The sequence below is a fragment of the Macaca fascicularis genome, chromosome 14 (genome assembly GCF_037993035.2).
Source record: "Macaca fascicularis isolate 582-1 chromosome 14, T2T-MFA8v1.1".
Lineage (NCBI taxonomy): Eukaryota > Metazoa > Chordata > Mammalia > Primates > Cercopithecidae > Macaca > Macaca fascicularis.
The window spans coordinates 15,551,319-15,577,660 of NC_088388.1; the positions used below are offsets into that span (position 1 = coordinate 15,551,319).

Here is a 26,342-nt window from a genome sequence, read left to right on the forward strand (position 1 = left end):
TTTTTAGTAGAGATGGGGTTTCACCGTGTTAGTCAGGATGGTCTCGATCTCCTGACCTCGTGATCCGCCCGTCTCGGCCTCCCAAAGTGCTGGGATTACAGGCTTGAGCCACCGCGCCCGGCCAATAAATACTCTTAACAGCAGTAAACTCAAGAAATAGAAGTGCATGTTACTCAACAAAATTGACAAACATGTATTTTGCACAAAATGTTTGTCAGTGTCTATCATCCCTTGTCTTAGTCATAGTAATGTCCATGAGGATTTGAAGACTAGAAGATAAAAATCTGTTGAAGATGCATGAGGATTTGCTTTCAAAGACTGTGCCTGATGATAATGATTTAAAACACAACTATAGCAGGTGTGTTTATACTTCATTCTGTGAACCATGACTTTTCATTGAAATCAAAGGTAATTTTGTTCATTTTTTAATTTCAATTTTTTGGGCACAAAAAGATTAAGCAATACTTAATATTGGTTCTAATAGCAAAAATATTATTTTGGACACAGTGAAATGGTGACAGTCATATAACATATCATTAAATGTTTCAACCAGAAAATCATTTAAGTTATCCCAATAATTTGATTTTTACATTCATTTCAAAGTAAAGTGGTTGAAAGTTCATTCTGTCAAAGATAAAATATCTGACATTGTGAGTATTTAAATTCAGCCAAAAAAACATCAACCTTAGAAACAACACTGTTTTGTTGTAGATGTATTTTGAGGGGGGGTATTGTATAAACTTATAAGGTACATGTGTAATTTTTGTCATGTGGATAGATTGTGTAGCAGTGAAATTGGGGCTTTTAGGGTATATATCACCTGAAAAATATGTACTAAGTAATTTTCAGTCATCCATTCTGCTGTCACCACATGTGTACACATTATTTATCTTCCATTTAAAAGTAAGAATATGCAGTATTTGTCTTTCTGTGACTGACTTGCTCAGTTTAAGATAATGGCCTCCAGTTCTATCCATGTCACTGCAAAAGACATGACTTCATCCTTTTTATGGTTGAGTAGTATTCCTTTGTGTATATATACCACATTTTTAGTTCAGTCATACATCAATGAACACTTAGGTTTATTCCATATCTTTGTTTTTGTGAATAATGCTGTGATAAACATATGAGTGCAGGTATATTTTTGATGTAATTATTTATTTTCCTTTGGGTAGATATCCAATAGTGGGATTGCTAGATCAAATGATAGTGGTATTTTTAGTTCTTTGAGAAATCTTCATATTATTTTTCATACAGGTTGTACTAATTTACATTCACACTAATAGTGTATAAGCATCCCCTTTTCTCTTCACCTTTGCCAACATCTGTTATTTTTTGTCTTTTTTTTTTTTTTTTTTTTTTTGAGACAGAGTCTCACTCTGTCATCCAGGCTGGAGTGCAATGGCACCATCTTGGCTCACTGCAACCTCCACCTCCCAGGTTCAAGCAATTCTCCTGCCTCAGCCTCCAGAGTAGCTGGGACTACAGGCACCCACCACCATGCCCAGCTAATTTTTTGTATTTTTAGTAGAGACAGGGTTTCACTGTGTTGGTCAGTATGGTTTCAATCTCCTGACCTCGTGATCCGCCTGCCTCAGTCTCCCAAAGTATGTCTTTTTAATAGTCGCCGTTCAGACTGGTATGAGACAATACTTCACTGTGGTTTTAATTTGCATTTCTCTGATGATTAGTGATGTTGAACATTTTTTCACATTCTTGTTGGTCATTTGTACGTTTTCCTTTGATAAATGTCTATTCATGCTTTTAGCCCACTTTTTAATGGATTTATTGGTGTTTTTGTTGTTGTTGAGTTGTATGAGTCCCTTGTAAATTCTGGATATTAGTCCTCTGTCAGATGCATAGTTTATAAATATTTAAATTCAAATTTCAGTGAAATACAACGTCATGATAAAAAAATATTTTTATTGAATTATGAAATCTGTGAAACATATATATTTGGAATCAGTGTGATCACATAATTTTGAAGTGCATCTAAACAAGATGTGATTGTCTTTCCATCAAAATAGAAGCTATAATTGCTCAAATTTACAAACATTTTTAGAGTAGACAGAGTTAGAGAAGTTGAGTTGCCAAATTTTTTTATCAACATGAAATTAGATTTAAAAAAAAACAAAAATATAAACAACAAACCCTCTGCATGGCAGTTCGGTAGCTCACTGTTGCTTTCCTGCCTCTAATCTATAGGATCAGAGAAGTGTTTAAGCATTTAAAGTATGACCCTGTAATTAACCTACAATAGTATTGAACCCACTCGTGAACATTTTCTCAAAATTCTAGTTGTGTTTTCTTCAAAATCAGTTTAGAAATCTTTAGTCTTTAATCACAACCTGTGGTAAATAAAGCACAAAAACCTTCAAATTTTGAAGACATTAGCAAATTCAAAATATTGGAAACTGATCTTGCAAACTGGAAAGCATTGAAATTTATCCCCTGTATAAAAAGGAGAAACAAAAAAAGAAGCAAAAGCAGTCTATAATTCTGAAATGTGTAATTCTGAAAATGCATAATTGTGGCTTAGAATGTATTGACTTGTAGCAAGAAAGCCGTATCTTTTGATACAGCTCCCAATTTTAATTGGATGAACTTATATTTTGAATTAAAATAAAATAGTTCATAGCAACAATCATTTTTTCATATCTAAATCTGATTGAACATTCAAAATATATATTATTATTTTGTCTTATAAAATATATATTGTAAAATATATTATTATTTTGTGTTGAAAAATATTCTAACTGGAGACCCAAAAAAATTGCACACGAAAAATACAGAACCTGAAATATTTCTACAGTTCAGTGTAAAAAAAATTAGAATTAAGAATATCCTTCATTTAAAAAGCACTAAATGTGGAAAGGAAAAACTGGTGCCAGCCACTGCGAAAAACACACAAAAATATAAAGACCTATGACACTATGAAGAAACTGCATCAACTAATGTGCAAAATAACCAGCTAGCATCATGATGACAGGATCAAATTCACACATAACAATATTAACCTTAAACGTAAATGGGCTAAATGCCCCAATTAAGAGACACAGACTAGCAAATTGGATAAAGAGGCAAGACCCATTGGTGTGCTGTATTCAGGAGACCTATCTCACATGCAAAGACACACATAGGCTCAAAATTTACCAAGGAATATTTACCAAGCAAATGGAGAGAAAAACAAACAAACAAACAAACAAAACACGCAAGGGTTGCAATCCTAGTCTCTGATAGAACACACTTTAAATCAAGAAAGATCAAAAAAGACAAAGAAGGGCATTACATAATGGTAAAGGGATCAATGCAACAAGAAGAGCTAACTATCCTAAATATATATGCACCCAATACAGGAGTACTCAGATTCATAAAACAAGTTCTTAGAGACATACAAAGAGACTTGGACTCTCATACAGTAATAGTGGGAAGCTCTAACACCTCACTGTCACTATTAGAGACATACAGAGAGACTTAGACTCTCATACAGTAATAGTGGGAAGCTCTAACACCTCACTGTTAATATTAGATCAATCAGACAGAAAATTAACAAAGATACTTAGGACCTGAACTCAGCTCTGCACCAAGTGGGCCTAACAGACATTTACAGAACTCTCCACCCCAAATCAAGAGAATATACATTCTTCTCAGCACCACATAGCACATATTCAAAAATTGACCACATAATTGTAAGTAAAACACTCCTCAGTAAATGCAAAAGTACAGAAATCGTAACAGTCTCTCAGACCACAATAGAACCGAATTAGAACTCAGGATTAAGAAAATCACTCAAAACCACACAACTACATGGAAATTGAACAACCTGCTCCTGAATGACTACTGGGTAAATAACAAAATTAAGGCAGAAACAAATAAGTTCTTTGAGGCCAATGAGAACAAAGAGACAACATACCAGAATCTCTGGAACACAGCTAAAGTAGTGTTAAGAAGCAAATTTATAGCACTAAATGCCTACAACAGAAAGCTGGAAAGATCTAAAATCAACAGACTAACATCACAATTAAAAGAACTAGAAAGGCAAGAGCAAACAAATTCAAAAGCTAGCAGAAAACAAGAAATAACTAAGATCAGAGCATAACTGAAGGAGATAGAGACACAAAAAACCCTTCAAAAGATCAGTGAATCCAGTCGCTGTGTTTTTTTTTTTTTTAAATTAACAAAATAGGTGGACCAGTCACTAGACTAATAAAGAAGAAAAAAGAAGAATCAAATAGACACAATATAAAATGATAAACGGGATATCACCACTGATCCCACAGAAATACAAACTACCATCAGAGAATGCTATAAACACCTCTATGCAAATAAACTAGAAAATCTAGAAGAAATGGATAAATTCCTGAACACATACACCCTCCCAAGACTAAACCAAAAAGAAGTTAAATCCCTGAAAAGACCAATAACAAGTTCTGAAATTGAGGCAGTAATTAATAGCCTACCAACCAAAAAATGCCCCAGACCAGGTGGATTCAAACAGAGGTACAAACAGGAGCTGATACCATTCCTTCTAAAACTATTCCGAACAATAGAAAAAAAAGGAACTGCTCCCTAACTCATTTTATGAGGCCAACATCATCCGGATACCAAAACCTCACAGAGACACAACAAAAAAAGAAAATTTCAGGGCAACATACCTGGTGAACACTGATACAAAAATCCTCAGTAAAATACTGGCAAACCAAATCCAGCAGCACATCAAAAAGCTTATCCACCACGATCAAGTTGGCTTCATACCTGGGATGCAAGGCTTGTTCAACATATGCAAATCAATAAATGTAATCCACCACATAAACAGAACCAATGACAAATACCACATGATTATCTCAATAGAAGCAGATAAGGTATCTGATAAAATTCAACACCCTTCATGCTAAAAACACTCAATGAACTAGGTACTAATGGAACGTATCTCAAAATAATAACAGCTATTTATGACAAAACCACAGCCAATATCATACCGAATGGGCAAAAGCTGGAAGCATTGCCTTTGAAAACCGGCACAAGACAAGGATGCACTCTCTCACCACTCCTATTCAACATAGAATTGAAAGTTCTGATCAGCGCAATCAGGCAAGAGAAAGAAATAAAGGTATTCAAATAGGAAGAGAGGAAGTTGAATTGTCTGTGTTTGCAGATGACATGATTGTATATTTAGAAAATCCCATCGTCTCAGCCCAAAATCTCCTTAAGCTGATAAGTAACTTCAGCAAAGTCTCAGGATACAAAATCAATGTGCAAAAATCACAAACATTCCTATGCACGAATAATAGACAAACAGCCAAATCATGACTGAACTCCCATTCACAACTGTAACAAAGAGAATAAAATACTTAGGAACCCAACTTACAAAGGATGTGAAGGACCTCTTCAAGAACTACAAACCACTGCTCAAGAAAATAAGAGAGGACACAAACAAATGGAAAAATATTCCATGATCATGGATAGGAAGAATCAATATTGTGAAAATGGCCATACTGCCCGAAGTAATTTATAGACTCAATGCTATCCCCATCAAGCAACCACTGACTTTCTTCACAGGATTAGGAAAAAAACTACTTCGAATTTCATATGGAACCAAAAAAGAGCCCACATAGCAATGACAATCCTAAGCAAAAAGAACAAACCTGGAGGCATCACGCTACCTGACTTCAAACTATATTACAAGGCTACAGTAATCAAAAAGCATGGTACTGGTACCAAAACAGATATATAGACCAATGGAACAGAACAGAGACCTTAGAATTAGCACCATACATCTACAGTCATCTGATCTTTGACAAACCTGACAAAAAACAAGCAATGGGGAAAGATTCCCTACGTAATAAATGTTGCTGGGAAAACTGGCTAGCCATATGCAGAAAACTGAAACTGGACCCGTTTGTTGCACCTTATACAAAAATTAATCCAAGATGGATTAAAGATTTAAATGTAAAACTCAAAACCATAAAAACCCTAGAAGAAAACCTAGGCAATGTCATTCAGGACATAGGCATTGGCAAAGGCTTCAGTGACTAAAACACTAAATGCAATTGCAACGGCCTGGCATGGTGGCTCATGCCTGTAATGCCAACACTTTGGGAAGCCGAGGTGGGTGGATCACCTGAGGTCAGGATTTCGAGACCAGCCTGGCCAACATGGTGAAACCCCGTCTCTACTAAAAATACAAAAAATTAGCTGTGCCTGGTGACTGGCACCTGTAATCCCAGCTACTCAGGAGGCTGAGGCAGGAGAATCGCTAGAAACCAGGAGGTGGAGGTTGCAGTCAGCCAAGATCATGACATTGCATTCCAACCTGGGCAACAAGAGTGAAACTCTTTTTGAAACTCCGTCTCAAAAAAAAAAAAAAAAAAGCAATTGCAACAAAAGCCAAAATTGACAAACTGACAAATGGAATTTAAGTAAACTAAAGAGCTTCTGCACAGCAAAAGAAAACATCATCAGAGTGAAGAGGCAACCTACAGAATGAGAGAAAATTTTAGCAAGCTGACCTTTGACAAAGGTCTGATATCCAGAATCTACAAGGAACTTAAAAAAATTCTACGAGAAAAAAAACAATCCCATCAAAAAGTAGGTAAAGGATATGAACAGACACTTCTCAAAAGAAGGCATTATGCAGTCAACAAACCTATACTCATCATCACTGGTCATTGAAGAAATGCAAATCAAAACCACAATGAGATACCATCTCATGCCAGTTAGAATGGTGATTATTAAAAAGTCAGGAAACAACAGATGCTGCTGAGGCTGTGGAGATTTAGGAATGCTTTTACACTATTGATGGGACTGTAAATTAGTTCAACAATTGTGGAAGACAGTGTGGCGATTCCTCAAAGATCTAGAACCAGAAATACCATTTGACCCAGCAATCCCATTACTGGGTATATACCCAAAGGATGATAAAGCATTCTACTATAAAGACACATGCACACATATGTTATTGCCCATTCAGTATGATGTCAGCTGTGGGTTTGTCATAGATGGCTCTTCTTATTTTGAGGTATGTTCCTTCGATGCCAGGAATAAAGCCTACTTGCTCATGGTGTATTAACTTTTTGATTTGCTGCTGGATTCAGTTTGCTAGTATTTTCTTGAGGATTTATGCATGTATGTTCATTGGGGATATTGGCCTGAAGTTTTCTTTTTCCCTTTAGTCTCTGCCAGATTTTGATATTAGGCTGATGCCAGCTTCATATAATCAGTTAGGGAGGAGTCCCTCCTCCTCGATTTTTTTAGAATAGCTTCAGTAGGATTGGTACCAGTTCTTTGTACATCTAAAGATGTACATCTTAGATGTACATCTAAAGCAGGCTAATAGGACTGATAAACTATTTTAGTAATGTTTCAAGATACAAAATGGATGTACAAAAATCAGTAGCATGTCTAATAATGTCCAGGCTGGGAGTCAGATCAAGAACATAATCCCATTTATAATAACCGCAAAGAAAATGAAATACCTAGGAACACAGCTAATCAAGGAGCTGAAAGATGTCTACAAATAGAACTACAAAACACTTCTGAAAGAAATTGCAGATGACAAAAATAAATGGAAAAACATTCCATGCTCATGGATTGGGAGAATCTATATCATTAAAGTGGCCATACAACCCAAAGCAATCTACAGATGCAATGCTATTCCTATCAAACTATCAACATCATTCTTCACAGAATTAGAAAAAAACTATCCTAAAATTCATACAGAAGAAAAAAGAGACCAAATGGTCCAAACAATCGTAAGTAAAATGAACAAAGCTGGAGACATAACACTACCCAACTTCAAACTATGACATTAGGTTATAGTAACCAAAATAGCATGGTACTGGTACAAAACCAGACACACAGGCCAGTGGAACAGAATAGTGAACCCAGAAGTAAATCCACACACCTATAACCATGTGATCTCCAACAAAGTCAACAGAAACAAGCAATGAGGAAAAGATTCCCTATTCGATAAATGGTGCTGGGATAACTGGCTAGCCATATGCAGAAGAATGAAACTGGACCCTTACCTTTCACCATATATAAAAATTAACTCAAGATGGATCAAAGACTTAAATGTAAGACCTCAAATTTAAGGAAAAAAAAATCTAGAAGAGAACCTAGGAAATACCCTCTGGATATTGGCCTTGGGGAAGAATTTAGGACTAAGTCCTCAAAACAACTGCAATTAACCAAAAATTGACAAGTGGGATCTAATTAAATGAAAAAGCCTCTGCACAGCAAAGGAAACTATCTACACACAAAAAAAAAACCTACAGAATGGGAGAAATACTCACAAATATACATCTACAAAGGTCTAATATTCAGAATTTATAAGGAACCTAGACAAATCAAGAGGCAGAAAACAACCCCATTAAAAAATGGTCAAAGGCAAAAACAAGCAATGGGGAAAGGATTCCCTATTTAATAAATGGTGCTGGGAAAACTGGCTAGCCATATGCAGAAAACTGAAACTGAATTCCTTCCTTACACCATATACAAAAATTAACTCAAGATGGATTAAAGACTTAAATGTAAGACCTAACACCATAAAAACCCTAGAAGAAACCTATGCTATAATACCATTCAGGACATAGGCATGGGCAAAGACTTCATGACTAAAACACCGAAAGCCATGGCAACAAAAGCCAAAATAGACAAATGGGATCTAATTACATTAAAGAGCTTCTGCACAGCAAAATAAACTATCATCAGAGTGAACAGGCAACCTACAGAATGGGAGAAAATTTTTGCAATCTACCCATCTCACAAAGGGCTAATATCCAGAATCTACAAAGAACTTAGGCAAATTTACAAGAAAAAAACAAACAAGCCCATCAAAAAGGATATTAACAGATGCTTCTCAAAAGAAGACATTTATGCAGTCAAATAAACATATGAAAATAAGCTCATCATCACTGGTCATTAGAGAAATGCAAATCAAGACCACAGTGAGATACCATCTCACAACAGTTAGAATGGTGATCATTAAAAACTCAAGAAACAGCAGATGCTGGAGAAGATGTGGAGAAATAGGAACGCTTTTACACTGTTGGGAGTGTAAATTAGTTCAACCACTGTGAAACACAGTGTGGCAATTCCGCAAGGATCTAGAACCAGAAATACCATTTGACCCAGCAATTCCATTACTGGGTATATACCCAAAGGATGATAAATCATGCTACTATACAGACACATGCACACGTATGTTTATTGTGGCACTATTCACAATAGCAAAGACCTGGAACCAACCCAAATGTCCATCAGTGATAGACTGGATTAAGAAATGTGGCACATATACATCATGGAATACTATGCAGCCATAAAAAAGGATGAGTTCATGCCCTTTGCAGGGAAATGGATGAAGCTGGAAACCATCATTCTAAGCAAACTATCACAAGGACGGAAAACCAAACACCACATGTTCTCATTCATAGGTGGGAGTTGAACAACAAGAACACATGGACACAAAATGGGGAACATCGCACACCAGGGCCTGTCGCGGGGTGGGGGGCAAGGGGAGGGATAGCATTAGGAGAAACATCTAATGTAAATGACAAGTTGATGGGTGCAGCAAACCAACATGGCACATGTATACCTGTGTAACAAACCTCGTGTTGTACACATGTACACTAGAACTTAAAGTATAATTTTAAAAAATGGTCAAAGGACATGAGCAGACACTTCTCAGAAGGAGACATACAAGCAGCCAACAAACGTATGGAAAAATGCTAATCATCACTAATCATCAGAGAAATGCAAATAAAAAACCTCAGTGAGATACCACCACACACCAGTCAGAATAGTTACTATTAAAAAGTCAAAAAACAACAAATGCAGGCAAGGCTGTGGAGAAAAGGGAATGCTTACACACTGTTGGTGGAAATGTAAATAGTTCAGCCACAGTGGAAAGCAGTTTGGAGATTTCTCAAAGAACTAAAAATAGAACTACCAATCAAGCCAGCAATCCCATTATTAGGTATCTACCCAAAAGAATATAAATTGTTCTACCAAAAAGACACATACACTCATAAGTTCATTACAGCACTATGCAGAATACAAAGATAGGATATCAACGTAGATGCCCATCAACAGTGAAGTGGATTTTTTTTTAATGTGGTACATATACACCACGGAATCCTATGCAGCCCTAAGAAAGAATAAAATCATGTCCCTTGCTGCAACATGGATGCAGCAGGCAGCCATGATCCTAAGCAAATTAACACAGGAACAGAAAACTGAATACCACATATTCTCATTCATAAATGGGAGCTAAACATTGAGCACACAAGACATAAACAAGGGAACAATAGACACTGCAGACTATTAGTGGGGGAAGGGAGGTGAGGGTGTGGGTTGAAAAACTACCTATTGGGTGCTATGCTCACTACCTGGATGCAATATACCCATGTAACAAGCCTGCACATGTACCCCCATATCTAAAATAGAAGTTGACATTTTAGAAAAAGAAAGAAAAAGAAAATCGTTTTTGTAGAACAAGGTATTTATTACTTTTCGCTGCGTAACTTAAAACTTAAAAAACTTAGTGTGTTTAACCAACAACCATTCACTTAACTCACTCTTCTACAGGTCAGCAGCTTGTGTTGGCTCAGCTGGGCAGTTCTGGTCTGAGTGCGACTTGGCTGATATTGGTTGGATATTCTCATTTGCCTGTAGTTCTCTGCAAGGTATGGGCCTGAATGGTCAATAATGACTTCATCTGGTACAACTTAGGCAACTGGGGCTCCTTTTCTCATGGTTTCCTGTTCTCCAGTAGGCTACCCAGGCTCATTCACATGGCATTCTCATGGTTCCAAAAATACAAAAACAGCAGCCTCAAAGCCTTTTGAGGCCTAGGGCTACGAATGGCATGACGTCACTTCCTTCACACTCTATCAGTCAAAGTAAGTCATAAGACCATACGGTTTCGAGAAATGGAGAGATAAATTCACTCTTTTAATGAGAGTTGCTTCGAGATATTGTGGCCACTTCTGCAAATCTCCTACAAACTATTTTAGAGCTCTACCAATATAAAAATTCAATTTACTGATAAACAAATACTCTGAAAAGTATATAATTTTAATTTATTTTAGAACCCTTTTCATTCACTCACTACTTGGATAATAATGGATCTCCTCAAGCCATTCCATGACTCCTTCAGGAGCCCAGGGAATCTTTTCGCAAAGCCCTAAAATTGAGAGAGATGACACCAGCAAGATTAAAAAAAAAAAAAAAAAGACTCAGAACTTAGAATACAACTGAGTTATGGCTGTGGTGGTACACCAAAGCAAAGATCCTTGACTTCCTTCTGCTGTAGTCTCTAGGGCCTTCCTGATGTAGGACCTACCCTGCATCTTCAACCTCTGTGAAGCTGAACTTGTCACATGCATTGACATAGAATAAACACCCTTTATTTGAGCTCCTTGGGAAGTCTTTCCTCAAGTTCTCTGTCACAAAACAGTCAAATGGTCTACAAGGATCAGTGCTGTCTCCTGGAAAAAGAAATGGGATTGAGTTAAAAGAATTCTGTTTCTGTCCTTGCTTCAACACTTGTAAGGTGAATGTCTTTGCCAAGTCTTTTCCAATTCTTAGATTCTCAGAGTCCATCATCTTTGTGGAGGACTCCAGTTATGAGCCAACAGGTAGATTTTAACCAGGAACAATACTCCATATCAGCTCCATTAGATGTTTTCAAAGAGAGGAGATGCTCAAGAGAAAATACCAGTGATGGGTTTTCTAGAGGGCAACCATTTACTTTCTCCTTGAGATATGCCTAAGACATCCTCACAATAACTACTGTGGAAGAATAATACCTTGTCTACAGTCATAGTGGTAATATTATATTCCCAATCTCAGAAAGCAGACAATAGTGAACCTACAACTGAAAAGAATCTCATCTCTATGAATGGGTTTATGAACTTCACTGAGTACCCAGAGTTGGAATTGCCCTTGTTCTTAGTGTTTCTCAGTTGCTTCCTGGCCATTATTTTGAGAAATATGGAATGGGTCATTCTGACCCAAGTACATCTCTTCACCCTATATACTTCTTCCTAACAAATGTCACCCTTTGGGATACCTCAGTCATCATGCCTCAGATCCTGGCCATTCTGGCCACAGGCAAGACAACCATTTCCTATGGCCACTAATAAAAGCAATGAGATCCTTTTTCTTCATTTGTGTAGGAACTTAGTGTTTCCTGCCAACAGCAATGGCCATAAGCAGCCCACAGCCCCACACTGCAGCCATGAACTTCAAGACATGTTGGGGGGTTTTTTTGGTGGGGATTTGTTGTTGTTGTTGTTATTGTTGTTGTTGTTCTTTTTCAGACAGAGTCTCACTCCATCACCCAGGCTGGAGTGCAGTGGCACAATCTCAGCTCACTGCAATCTCCACCTCCCGGGTTCAAGCGATTCTCGTTTCTCATGCCTCAGCCACCCGAGTAGCTGGAATTACAGGCATGCACCACCATGCCCGGCTAATTTTTGTATTTTCGGTAAAGATGAGATTTTGCCGTGTTGGCGAGGCTGATCTCAAAATCCTGGCCTCAAATGATCTGCCCACCTCAGCCTCCTAAAGTCCTGGAATTACAGGCACGAGCCACCATGCCTGGCTGACATGCTAGGTTTTGATGGTGAATGTGGTGAATACCTACACCTGAGGACTATCAGGAGCCACTTTCAACACCATCTGCACATTTGCCCACTTCTTCTGTGATGACAATTAGATCAAATTCTGTCACATCCTGCCCCTGCTGAAGCTCATTTAACATACTTCAGGAAACAGCAAGATAATCCTTGTGTTCTTTGACAATTTTTATGATTACAGTTGGCACTAGGGTCATCCTGATCTCCTGTCTGCTAATCATCAGGGCTTTGAGGGTGAAGTCATCAAGTGGCAAAGCCAAGGTTTTATCCATCCACTTGTGCCTCCCACCTAACTGCTATGACCTTCCTTTGGGATCCTCATCTTCAGACATGTGAAGTATCTCAGATAAATCACTGAAAGAAGACAAGCTGGCATATGTCCTGCACCATCTTTGTTCTTATGCTAAAACTTTTGATCCAAAGTCTAAAGAAGGATATACAAGTTGCCTTCAGAAAGGCCATAGGTAACTTCTGGGTTTTTGAGAGGCTGTAACTCTAGGTGAAACTTCTTCTTGGCCAATCTGCTCTTAAAGTCCTTAAGCTATTGAAGGATAAGCAGGATGTGACTTCCCCAATAGCTGCTTGACAAACTTAGAAGATCTGTTGTTTCCCATTTGTGAACATCCTGCTCCTCCACCTGATTCATGTCTGCCTTTTTTCATCTATTCTGTATCCCAAGCCTCTCAGAACCTTCCTGGAACCTGTTTTCCAAGAGTCATAGAATCTCAACATTGGAAGTGCCTTTTAAAGTCATCTTGTCCACCCTACTCCACCACTCCTCTCCATGTCCAAACATCCTTACCTTACTTACCTAATGTTTCCAGAACTATTGTTTTTCCCTTCCTATCTCTTCTCTTGTCACAACCATCACTCTATTTATCCTGAAAATTTTCGCTAAGTGTTAAAATGGGAAGATTTCAATTATTTTATTTGCATAATTCAAGATTTGGGTTCTGTAGGGGTTCACATATATTTATTTATTGTATAATGAAAAAGACGGTTTAGTAAGTTAAAATTATAACATTTCCTAAAATTATTGTTTCATTGATTTTAAAACTGTTCTTAGGATAGGCATGGTGGCTCATGTCTGCAACCCAGCACTTTGGGAGGCCAAGGCAGGAGAATCACTTGAGTCGAAGAGTTCGAGACCAGCCTTGGCAATAAAGTGAGACCTCGTCTCTATAAAAAAGAAAAATTATAATTAAAAACTGTTCTTAAGTTATATATTGGGTGGGTATCTCAAAGTTCTGTCATTATCTCACCCTTAGAATATAAACCAAAAGTCGGTGAGTCCATAAAAGAGATTAGAAGCAGCAGACACATTCTCCTGCTTGTCTTGAAGGGGTAAGCTGCCTTGTTATGAGAGATGTGGCCATATGGCAAGGACCTAATGGTGGCTTCTAAGTCAGTCCCTGGCTGACAGCTGGCCAGGAAATGGGCACCACAGCTATGCAAATAGCAGGCAAATGAATTCAACACACAACCTGAAAGAGTTTGGAGGAGGACCTTGAGCCTCAGATGAGATTGAAGCTCCACACAATAACTTGATTTAAGTCATGAAAGACCATGAGCAGACAACCCCTGTGCTGACTCTTGACTCATGGAAATTATAAGATTTGTGTTGCTTTGAGTTGCTAAATGTAGTAACTTGTTATTCAGCAACAAAAAATTACTTGTAAACTAAAAGTTAGGTTTAAAGCAGAGGCCAATAAGCTTTCTCCATAAAGGGCCAGAGTAAACATTTTAGGCTTTTCAAACCAAATGGTCTTTCTCACAGGTACTCAAGTCTGCCATTCTAGTGAGAAAGAAGCCATTGGGCAATACATAAACAAATGAGTGTGGCTGTATTGCAATAGACATAATAGGCAGCAGGCTAGATTTGTACTATGGGCCATAGCTTGCTGATCCCTGAGTTAATGCATATCCAGTACTTGGTACACGGGTTGGCACATAGTAAGTGATGATTCCTTTAGTAATCATCATCATTAAAAGAAGGGACTGGATCACACTGATTCTGGCCCATGATCATCAGATGCAATTACCTACATCCCATGCCATCACTTGTCTTAGCTTCTTCAGGCTGCTGTAACAAAATGCCATTAACTGGGTGGCTTTTAAACAACAGAAGTTTACTTCTAACAGTTCTGAAGTCTAGGAAGTCAAAGATCAAGGTGCTAGAAGATTCCATGTCTGGTCAAGGCCCACTTTCTGGTTCATAGGTGGCACTTTCTTGCTGTGCCTTCAAGTCACAGAAAGGGACCAGCAGCTACCTGGAGCCTCTTTCATAAAGGAACTAATTCCATTCATCAAGGTTCTGCTATCATGACCTAAGCACCTCCCAAAATTTCCACCTCCTAACACCATCACGTTGGTGATCATGTTTCAATGTATGGATTTGGGGGACACAGTTGCCGTGCACCCTAAACAGGTGTCTGCTGCTCATGGCAGCTCCTGAAGTTCTGTCTGCTTTAATGAAGTCTTCGCTAGAGAATAAAATACCTAGGAATACAACTTACAAGGGACATCAAGGACCTCTTCAAGGAGAACTACAAACCACTGGTCAAGGAAATGACAGAGGACACAAACAAATGGAAAAACATTCCATGCTCCTGGATAGGAAGAATCAATATCATGAAAATGGCCATACTGCCCAAGGTAATTTATAGATTCAATGCTATTCCCATCAAGCTGCCATTGACTGTCTTCAAAGAATCAGAAAAACTACTTTAAATTTCATATGGAACCAAAAAAGATCCCGTAGAGCCAAGACAATCTTAAGCAAAAAGAACAAAGCCAGAAGCATCATGCTACCTGACTTCAAACTATGCTACGAGTCTACAGTAACCAAAACAGCATGGTACTGGTACCAAAACAGATATATAGACCAAAGGAACAGAACAGAGACCTCAGAAATAACACCACACATCCACAACCATCTGATTTTTTACAAACCTGACAAAAACAAGAAATGGGAAAAGGATTCCCTGTTAAATAAATGGTGTTGAGAAAACTGGCTAGCCATATGCAGAAAACTGAAACTGGACCTCTTCCTTATACCTTATACAAAAATTAACTCAAGATGGATTAAAGACTTCAATGCAAAACCTAAAACTGTAAAAATCCTAGAAGAAAACCTAGGCAATACCATTCAGGACATACGCATGGGCAAAGACTTCATGACTAAAACACCAAAAGCAATGGTAACAAAAGCCAAAATTGACAAATGGGATCTAATTAAACTAAAGAGCTTCTGCACAGCAAAGGAAATATCATCAGAGTGAAAAGGCAACCTGCAGAATGGGAGAAAATTGTTGCAATCTATCCATCCAACAAAGGTCTAATATCCAGAATCTACAAGGAACTTAAACAAATTTACAAGAAAAAAAACAAACAACTCCATCAAAAAGTGGGCAAAGGATATGAACACACACTTCTCAAGGAAGACATTTATGTGGCCAACAAACATAAGAAAACAAGCTCATCATCACTGGTCATTAGAGAAATGCAAATGAAAACCACAATGAGATACCATCTCACGCCAGTTAGAGTGGCAATCATTAAAAAGTCAGGAAACAACAGATGCTGGAGAGGATGTGGACAGTGTGGTGATTTCTCATAGATCTAGAACTAGAAATATCATTTGACCCAACAATCCCATTACTGAGTATATACCCAAAGGATAAATCATTCTACTTTAAAGAGACATGCACACATATGTTTATTGCAGCACTATTCACAATAGAAAAGACTATTGCAACACTATTTACAATGGTAAACCCAAATACCCATCAATGATAGACTGGATAAAGAAAATGTGGCACATATACACCATGAAATACTATGCAGCTATAAAAAAGAATGAGTTCATGTCTTTTGCAAGGACATGGGTGAAGCTGGAAGCCATCATTCCCAGCAAACTGACACAGGAATAGAAAACCAAACACCACATGTTCTCATTCATAAGTGGGAGTTGAACAATGAGAACACATGGACACAGGGAGGGGAACATCACACACCAGGGCATGTAGCGGGGTGGGGGGCAAGGGGAGAGAGAGCATTAGGAGAAATACCTAATGTATGAGGGGCTTACAATCTAGATGACAGGTTGGCGGGTGCAGCAAAGCACCATGGCACATGTACACCTATGTAACAAACCTGCATGTTCTGCACATGTATTCCAGAACTTAAAGTATAATAAAAAAAAAATTAAAATAAAGACTTTGCTATCACTTTTTGGAAGTCAGTTCACCAGCAGACAGGAAACTTACAGAAAGTCGCCATTTTGGATTTTTAGCATTCTTTCTGAAGATATTGCAAGAAATGTTACGAAACGGATGGTATGTGCTAAGTTCTATTTGTACATTCATACTGTATGTATAAAATAAAGATTCATACATGTAATAAAACATTGACATAAGAAGAAAAAGTCAAATGAATAAAGCAGCTGGATTTCTGCCATTTAAATTCTGCAAATTTAAAGATGCCACAACATATATTCTATATTTTGGAGAATTATGGTTTGGACCCAAACTGCATCCCTATGAATTCACATAATATTTATTATAGTAGATAAATCACAGATGGACAGAGAGAGCTTATTGAGTCATACACTGTCAAAATGAGACACTTTATTGGAAATACAAGCATGGATGCTGGTTTGTCATTCATCATGACTAATTATGGAAAAGAGAAAGTGATATTGATTTTGATCCATTTGCTGGAAAAGGTAGCCTCCTGATAGCATCTGCTCATTTTGATGCATATGTGTATGAGACAGGCATCAACTGTTACACAGTTTATGGCTCAGGAAAGGCAGGTAAGAAAAACCAGAAATGGAGAGGACCATATGAAAACATTAGGGCAAATCTTTGTCAGTATGGTTTAGAGAAGGTAATACTTTCTCTAATACATTTCAACAAATATGGTTGACCATATTAAATTTCCTGGTTTCAGATACATCTAAACTTTCCTGGAGAACAGCACATATTTTAATGCAGTAATTACTGATCCTCCATATGGTATTAAAGAGTCTACAAGAAGAACAGGTTCACGGAAGGAAATATCAACGGGGATAGAAAAATGTCCAGGAAGCCACATTCCTTGAGTTATCATCTGAGAACTATGTTTTTTGACCTGCTAAACTTTACAGCTGAGACTCTCATGTTATTTGGAAGACTAATCTGTTGGTTACCAATATATACAGCAGAATACACTGAAGAGATAACACCCCCACACTCCTGTCTGAAGCTCATTAGCAACTGTAAGCAGAAGCTTTTCAACCACACATCAAGGTGCTTGATTACAACGGAAAATGTCAAGAAATGTGAAAACCGGGACCAGTATTCACATATGCTAAGTGATCATTTTCTTTTTTTTCTTTTTTTTCTTTTTTTTTTTTTTTAAGACAGAGTCTCGGTCTGTCGCCCAGGCTGGAGTGCAGTGGTGCAATCTCAGCTCACTGCACCCTCCGCCTCCCGGGTTCACGCCTTAGCCTCCCGAGTAGCTGGGACTACAGGTGCCTGCCACCACGCCCGGCTAATTTTTTGTATTTTCAGTAGAGACGGGGTTTCACTGTGTTAGCCAGGATGATCTCGATTTCCTGACCTCGTGATCCGTCCGCCTCAGCCTCCCAAGTGCTGGGATTACAGGCGTGAGCCACCGCGCCCAGCCTTAAGTGATCATTTTCTAACATACTAAGGTCATAATTTCTTCCATGAGAGATATATTAAAGGGGTAACAGTGTCCCTCTCCGTGAGTCCCCTCGGAGTCTTGGGGGGTTTGGTGAGGTGTAAGTTGGTGGAAGTCTTAGTGAGGGACTGAATCCACACTGGGCTGTGTGTCTTCAAGACACTGTCACAGGCGCCATGACCCAGCAGAAGGCACACACACCTGGGCATTAGAGTGTCTGTTCTAGTCCTCGTTCTCTCTGAGCAGCTGAGAGACTGAAAGCAAGGCCTTTTTTCTCTCTGGGTCTCAGTGCTCCCCTTTGCACAATGCTAACACTCCTTAAATTTGCTGGACAGCAAAGCCCAGCAACTTCTGCCTGGGCATGGTTTCAAAATCATGGCAACTAAAGCCGTGAGAGGCAAAATGTATCTTCATGGACACATTCACAGAGAAGGTAGCCCCAGGCCCACCTTTGTCAGCAACACAAGCCCACAAACCCCGCTTTAATGAATATTTGAACTGTTTCCAAGGTATATTGGTTTTGAACCAAACTTCAATCTGTGAGCCAGCAGTTCCTCTGCAGAAAGATGCCCAGGAAGTATTTAGCTAGACTCCTATGTCACCTGCCCCAGGTCTGTCTTAGTTCTTCCTGCCTGAGTTTTTGTCAAAGGCATTGTGCCGTGTGTCTTTTGCATCTGTTCGTCGCTCTCTGCTTCTGTCTGTCTGTGCAGGTATCTGCCTGTCTGCCTAGGCCTGTGCCCATCTGACTACCAGTCTCTCTATGTGTCTGTGTCACCTGTGTCCCTATCTCTTCTACATCAGAGTGCCTGTCTCTGTGTGTATCTGACTGTTTCTGCATCTGAATCTCCTATCCCAGTCCATGTGTCTTCCTGTTTACGTGTCCCATCTGCTTCATAGCCCCTCCGTCAGGTGTGTGTCTGAGTTTGCAGAGCCGATGCTGTTGATGTGCCTCCATGGCTGTTAGCCTCTTTGCACGACAATGAATCTTTGTGTGTCTGTCTGCCCACCTGTCGCTCTGTGTGTCTCCTTGTCCTTCTCTAGGAAACCGCAGCCTTTCTCTAAGTCTATCTGCTTGTGTGTGTGTGTGTGTGTGTGTGTGTGTGTGTTGTGTGTGTGTGTCTAAATCTCCAGAATTATCCCCTCCCCCAACGCTTCTTTAAGCAAATGTACATCTAACATTCAGTCCTACCTCTCCTTTGCTCCTCCCAAGGAGGGACTCCCTGGGGCTCATTTTTGTAGCTCTTTAGAATGTTACTGACCAAATCTAACTCCCTCTGTCCTTGACCCTCTCTCAGATTCAAAGCCCTCCTTCTCCTGAATGCCCTGAGTCCCCTCTCTTTGCTGTGGCTGAGGCAGAAGGGAACCAAGCCTTCCTGCCCAATGTCACGGTGGGACTGCAGATTTATGACTCCTGCATCTCAGGGATCCAGGCTCTGGGGAGCACCCTGGCCCTGCTGTCCAACCAGCTTCCATCCGCAACCAACTATGCTTGTGGCTCCCAGCAACATATCCTGGGAGTGGTTGGAGGGGTGACCTTCCTGGACTCAGAGCCCTTGGCTGAGCTGCTCTCCGTCTACAGGGTCCCTCAGGTGAGAGACATGCCTGGAAAGAGAAAACCACTTAAATACTCTGGGCACACAATGACAAAGTGCAGCCTGGTAGAAAGATCGGAGTAACGACCTCGAAAAGGTTACTTCCCTGGGCCTGGGATTTCCCCCTTTCTACAAAACAGGAGGTGAGTATTAGACTAGAACATTTCTGAATGCTGATCCATGCATGGACTAGTGCTGGTTTGCGGTGCTCTTTCTCTGATTTGCAACAGAATGACAAAGAAATGACACAGTGTATGCACATGTTGGTGTGAGGTCACCAACCCTCCTTAGATGGTGGTTTTATTTTTCCAACGAACTTTTTTGTGGCAAAATAAAAATTTGGCAAACTTGGGCTAAACTCCCGTAATTGTCCTATTGATGTCTTAAACAGCCTGGAATCCCCAGGACTGATAATGCCTGGAGGCCCTGCACTCTCCAACCAACCATGATCTGAGGGCTGATGACAGCATCTAAGATTTATAACCCAGGCTAGGATCATCTCATTCCTCCTTTGCAGCCTTCCCAGAAATTCAGAAAGTTGAACAAGTGACAAACTATTCCACTGGATTTCTTGATGTTTCTGTGAAACATTTGCCTAGATTCCAGTTCTGTTTGATCTTCAGTATATACTAAATCAGTTAGGCAGGGAGGCAATGTTTGTGAAATTATTTCCCAGGTGAAGAATATTTATTTCCCCTAACATGCCTAAAAGATACCTGACTGCTTGTTGTGACCTTTAAAACTCGCTCCCCCCAAAATTAAATATCTTCCCTTCTAAATTCCACTGAGGCCTCAAATGCCACAATTAAAAATATCCAGTTAGATGCAAACATTTTATTCTCTAGGAGGAGTGATAGGTACATATCGTCAGTCATTCACGCCCTAGTAGAAATGAGTTTGTCACGTGCTTTTTTTCTTCTGCAATATTAGCTGAGAGTGACACTAATAATAACTATATCTATCATTTACTGGATATTTACTATTAGTAGAAAGGTGATTTTTAGATCCTTTGCATGTGTTCAAATCCTTAAGATTAAATAAATTAATACATGTAAAACATTTAGAAAAATGCCTTGCTTATAGTAAGTGCAATATCAGTATTTCTTATTGATATTATCTTCTTTTATTATATCATTTAATCTTCACAACCCTATGAAATAGACACTATAATTAGTCCCATTTTGCAGATGATGACATCGAGGCTGAGAGGAAATGTTACTTGTCCAAAGTCACATAGCTAATAAATAGTAGTTTGAGATTAAAACCCAGGGACCTTGATTCCAGGGGTAAAAGAAAGTGCAGAAGCAAAGAGGAGGGAAACTGCCCTAAATAAAACTGCTCCCTCTTTTTATACTGGTTACTATTTCCAAATGTTACTGAGCACACCACCACTAGTGGTGTACGGAACTGTGCTATAGTCACATGTACCATGAGGCACAGGTGAGGCCATAGCCCTATCCTCAGGGATGTTCACACTCTGGAAGAGAAGGCAAGCATGAATTCATATAACCATAACTCGGGGGTACCCACAGGGTTCTCAAAAGGCCTCTCTTGGAAGAACTCAGGGCAGGACCATGCAGCCTCAAGCCTCTAAATTAGAATGTTAGGTTACAGCGGCTTAGAATGATGTCTTCTAAGTCAAACCTCAAGACATCTAATTGACAGGATTGCTTTTTCTAGTTTTTTGTTTACATGAGAAGTCTTACAAAGGCATGAAGATAAGTCACTTAAGATCTTGATTGCCTTAACTTCGGCCGGGCGCGGTGGCTCAAGCCTGTAATCCCAGCACTTTGGGAGGCCGAGACGGGCGGATCACGAGGTCAGGAGATCGAGACCATCCTGGCTAACACGGTGAAACCCCGTCTCTACTAAAAAATACAAAAAACTAGCCGGGCGAGGTGGCGGGCGCCTGTAGTCCCAGCTACTCGGGAGGCTGAGGCAGGAGAATGGCGTAAATCCGGGAGGCGGAGCTTGCAGTGATCTGAGATCCGGCCACTGCACTCCAGCCCGGACGACAGAGCCAGACTCCGTCTCAAAAAAAAAAAAAAAAAGTTGAAGTGCATGAAATTAATACAGTGCCCATGCCTGCAGGCTGCTTTGAGGTCTCATTCAGCACAGCAGGTAGTGTTAGACCTAAGACCATTCTCCCCACAGTGCTAGAGAGAAGATGCCTACATCCTAAGTGAGTTCAGTTTTAGGGGCTCTAGACCTAGGAGTGTGTGACCTCCAAGGCTGATCCTTAGGAAAATGAATTTAAATTGCCAAAGTTAACCTCTTCACAAAGGACCCTTGGGCTTCATGCTGGGGAGATGTGGGAGGTAAGCCAGGCATATCCTTAGGACTGGAATGTAACTAAGGGAGTCTCTCTCCTAGATAGGTGATAACCCAATCAACTAAAAAATGGCTCAGCCTACCTGGGTGTTTCTGTCCTTTACAAGGGAGAGGATGTCTCAGCTGAGCTGAACTCTGTCTAGGCAGGTCTGACTTCAGAGCCACAATGGTCCAGTTATTTCTTTGTGCCACAATGCTAGCCTCATGGATAATCCTTCTGAGAATAATTTAACTTCAGATAGAGGCTTTCTGTAGGAAGAGAATACACTGACCAGCCAACACAATGTTGGTTACATGGAAAGTTATATTTCTCACTCTTAGTAAGTGGTGTCTGGTCTTGGCAATGATTTTGGGAAGCCTGCACCAGTCTCATCTATGTCAGTCATTTCTGGGTGAGTTCCTCTTTCTTGAAACTATGACATCATCTTGTTGCTCATGCACCACTCACCAGGACATCTTTGAGATTGGCAACTTGGTCTTGCTTATATGAGTATATGAACTGGCATGTAGCTGTTGTTCAGCACCCATCCATTGAATGGGTGTGAACTGAGACATTTCTGAAACTACAAAGTAGATTGTAACCACCACCAGCAGCTCAATGCTTAACATACGCTAAGTGCTACCTGTAACTTACTAAATATCCAAGGAAACTCCAAATGCGTTACATCTTAAGAAATTCTTGAGCATTTTGCAATAGCCCTTGCTGTTGCCGACTCTGGTTTTCCAAAACCCCAGAGTCCCTAAAAATCAAAGGACCCACCTCATTTCACACAACTCACCAACAGAGATCACTGGACAGAGGTGGGCTGGGAAGCCAAAGAGCTAGAAATGACAAGGGGCACTGGCTCGACAGTCAGAAAACCTGGATCTTACGAACGAACGCTACTTTCTGATTATGTGACCTTGACAAATTGAGTCATCTGTCTGAGCGTCACATTCCTCATCTATAAAACGAGGTAACAAAGGTTAATAATAATGTATCTGCCTCTTAGAGTCATTGTGGATATTAACAACGGAATAACCAGGGCCTGCTACTTAACAAACCCTCAATGACTGTTACTTGGAATTGCTATTAGTGATAATGATGATACAATGCAAGCCTGGAAGGAGCAGTTATCTTTGGAGAAAAGCTGGCTCCCACATCCTCTGTGTAATTTTGCCCAATATAGGGCCAAAGACTCGCCAAAAACTTTGAAGTAAAATAACTTGTCTGCACATATCTGGTAGGACAGCTTCCTTATGGTAGGCTGGGAAAAGTCTGACAGCGAGTCCCTGCATAGACCTGAGGAGCCTGTAGGGGAAGGAAAGCAGGAAGAAGATGAGCAGGAGAGAAGAGAAAAGAACAGGCATTCACTCATGCACTCACAACTAAGATAAATTGAATGGATCCTGCTTAGAATCTGATTGGAGAGGAAAAGGCATAAACTCGAACGGTCTGCAGTAGAAAGAGTTCAGTGATGACGTGATGAAGGTGATGAACCCAGGGCTGGCATGAACCAAGAATTGAGAACTAGATCTCAGCTTGAGGAACAGGGATCAGGGAAGGCTGTACAGCAGGCGTGGGACTCCTCAATAAACAGGGCATACTGTGTTTTGTTCTTATCCTCCTCTATCAAAAAAAAAAAAAAAAAAAAAGTACTCTCTCTTTTTTTGTTGTTTTGTTGTTTTTTTTTTTTTTGAGACGGAGTCTCGCTCTATCGCCCAGGCTGGAGTGCAGTGGCTGGATCTCAGCTCACTGCAAGCTCCACCTCGCGGGTTTACGCCATTCTCCTGCCTCAGCCTCCCGAGTAGCTGGGACTACAGGTGCCTGCCACCTCGCCCGGCTAGTTTTTTTTTTATTTTATTTTTTAGTGGAGACAGGGTTTCACCATGTTAGCCAGGATGGTCTCGATCTCCTGACCTCGTGATCCGCCAGTCTCGGCCTCCCAAAGTGCTGGAATTACAGGCTTGAGCCACCGCGCCCGGCCCAAAAAGTACTCTCTTAATTTCATGACTGTTTCTTAAGTTTAATACCCAACTGACCATAGCAGAGCCTTCCAAGTAACTGGAATTACAGGCATGAGCCACCACACACCACTACTTTTTGTACTTTTAGTCGAGACAGGGTTTCGCCATGCTGGCCAGGCTGGTCTTGAACTCCTGACCACAGCTCCTGAAAAGTTTTCTGCTAATAAACAGGTTAAAGAAAACGTAATACATCATATGGGCACCTGCTAGCTCTGCCCACCAGAAATCACACTCTGCACAGACAACCCCTTCCCCTCTGCTCCAAAAGCCTCCCAGCTTTCCTTAGGCAGGAGGGCTGGAGAGCCTCCGGGTCAAGTGAGCTCACCTAAGATTTTTATGTTACCCATCCCCTGATATTAGATTTTCTCGTGATTTTGCTTTACTTGTGTTTCTTCTAAATAGCAAATAACCAGCTTGATTTTTATCCAGTTTGAAAATTTCCCATCTATTATAGTCAAAATCTTTACTCAGCTGCCCTGTGACAGGAGAGCTCAATTCTCCCCTCTTTACCTTTGAAAAAGAAAAACCCAGATGAAGGGGCTGCTTTCGAAGGAGTGGAAAGGGGTAAGGGTGAAACAGCTGGAGGACAGCCACAGTAGGAAACTGTTTCCATCCTTTGGGGAGGAAGCAGAGCTGAGGAAGGCAGCCACTGCCCACCCATGGCTGAGCAGGGAGAAATGAATACCCTCAACCTCACTTTCCTCCTACCCCCAGTCTCCCATCAAGCCTCTTACCAGAAGGCAGAGGGCAGGGCAGGCCTTTGACACAATCCACAAAGATCAACCCTTCTGGAGCTCAGAGCTATTACAGAGAAGCCTGGAGAGTGCATCGAGACAGGCAAGTAGAGAATACAGCACACTATTCTTAAGTAGGGTAATGTAACCTATCATTTAAGCTGACTGCTGATATGGTTTGATGCTATCCTGCCCTCTTATATAATTTCTATTTATTATGCTGGGTCATTGCTTTCTATAATAGAAATAATAGAGATTTTTTATTTAGTTTTCTAGTTCTTATGCTTTCTCCTTTTCCTTTTTTTTTTTTTTTTTTTTTTTTTTTTTTGAGACAGAGTCTCACTCAGTCACCCAGGCAGGAGTACAGTGGCGCAATCTTGACTCACTGCAACCTCTGTCTCCTGGGTTCAAGCAATTCTTCTGCCTCAGCCTTCCAAGTAACTGGAATTACAGGCATGCACCACCATACCCGGCTAATTTTTGTACTTTTAGTAGAGACAGGGTTTTACTATGCTGGCCAGGCTGGTCTCAAACTCCTGACCTCAACTGATCTGCCCGCCTCAGCCTCCCAAAATGCTGGGTTACAGGCATGAGCCACTGTGCCCGGCCCTGAATTTTTTTTAATTTGATCATTTTTTTCAATTGTTTTTCTTCTGCTGCTTTGGAATTTATATATCTTGTTTTTATTCTATTAACAATTATACAAGTTTTAATTCACTTGAGCCTTTATCTTTCAAATAATGCCAAGAATTATACAATGTATAGAGAGAAACAAAGCCGTTAGCACATCTTTACCTCTCTGCTTCTCCCACCCACTGGAAGATATGTTGGCATTCTTTAGTCCACTGCATTCCTTTCTAAAAACGTCAATTGGTTTCTTAGGCCTGAGCCTACAGGCTTTTGAAGGACCTGGAAACAGCATATATCAAAGGCCAGTGAGATAATAATTAGAAATAAAAGGCAGAGAGGGAAAAATGAGGCCAAATTACAAGGCTGGTGAGAGCATTTGTGGATCCTGAGCAAGTGTGTTCAGGCCAGGAATGTACAGCCCTGTTCCTTCCCTCAGATCAGCCATGGATCTCAGCGCCCCCAGTTCTCCAACTGTTTCCAGTTCCCATCCTTCCTCCGCACAGTGCCCAGCAGCACCCACCAGCCCTGGGTCCTGGCCAAGCTCTTGAGTTACTTTAACAGGACCTGGGTAGGCCTGGTCAGTTCTGACAATAGCAACTTTGAGTGGCTGGAGCAACAGCTGCAGAAGCAGATCGGGGATGAGGGTGGCTGCGTGGCCTTCTCAGAGATCAACAGTGTAGATGACAGCATCAACAGCGCGGCGAACATCATCACCCAAA

General features: G+C 40.2%; 1 protein-coding gene and 1 pseudogene across 1 annotated transcript in view; one reads left to right on the forward strand and one right to left on the reverse strand.

Moving 5' to 3' along the window:
* The window catches only part of OR9Q1 (olfactory receptor family 9 subfamily Q member 1), a 126,163-nt gene that overhangs the window by 76,580 nt on the left and 23,241 nt on the right, over nt 1-26,342 (reverse strand). The gene's annotated exons all lie outside the window — the stretch shown is intronic.
* LOC102115532 (tRNA (guanine(10)-N(2))-methyltransferase homolog) lies at nt 17,287-18,648 on the forward strand (annotated as a pseudogene).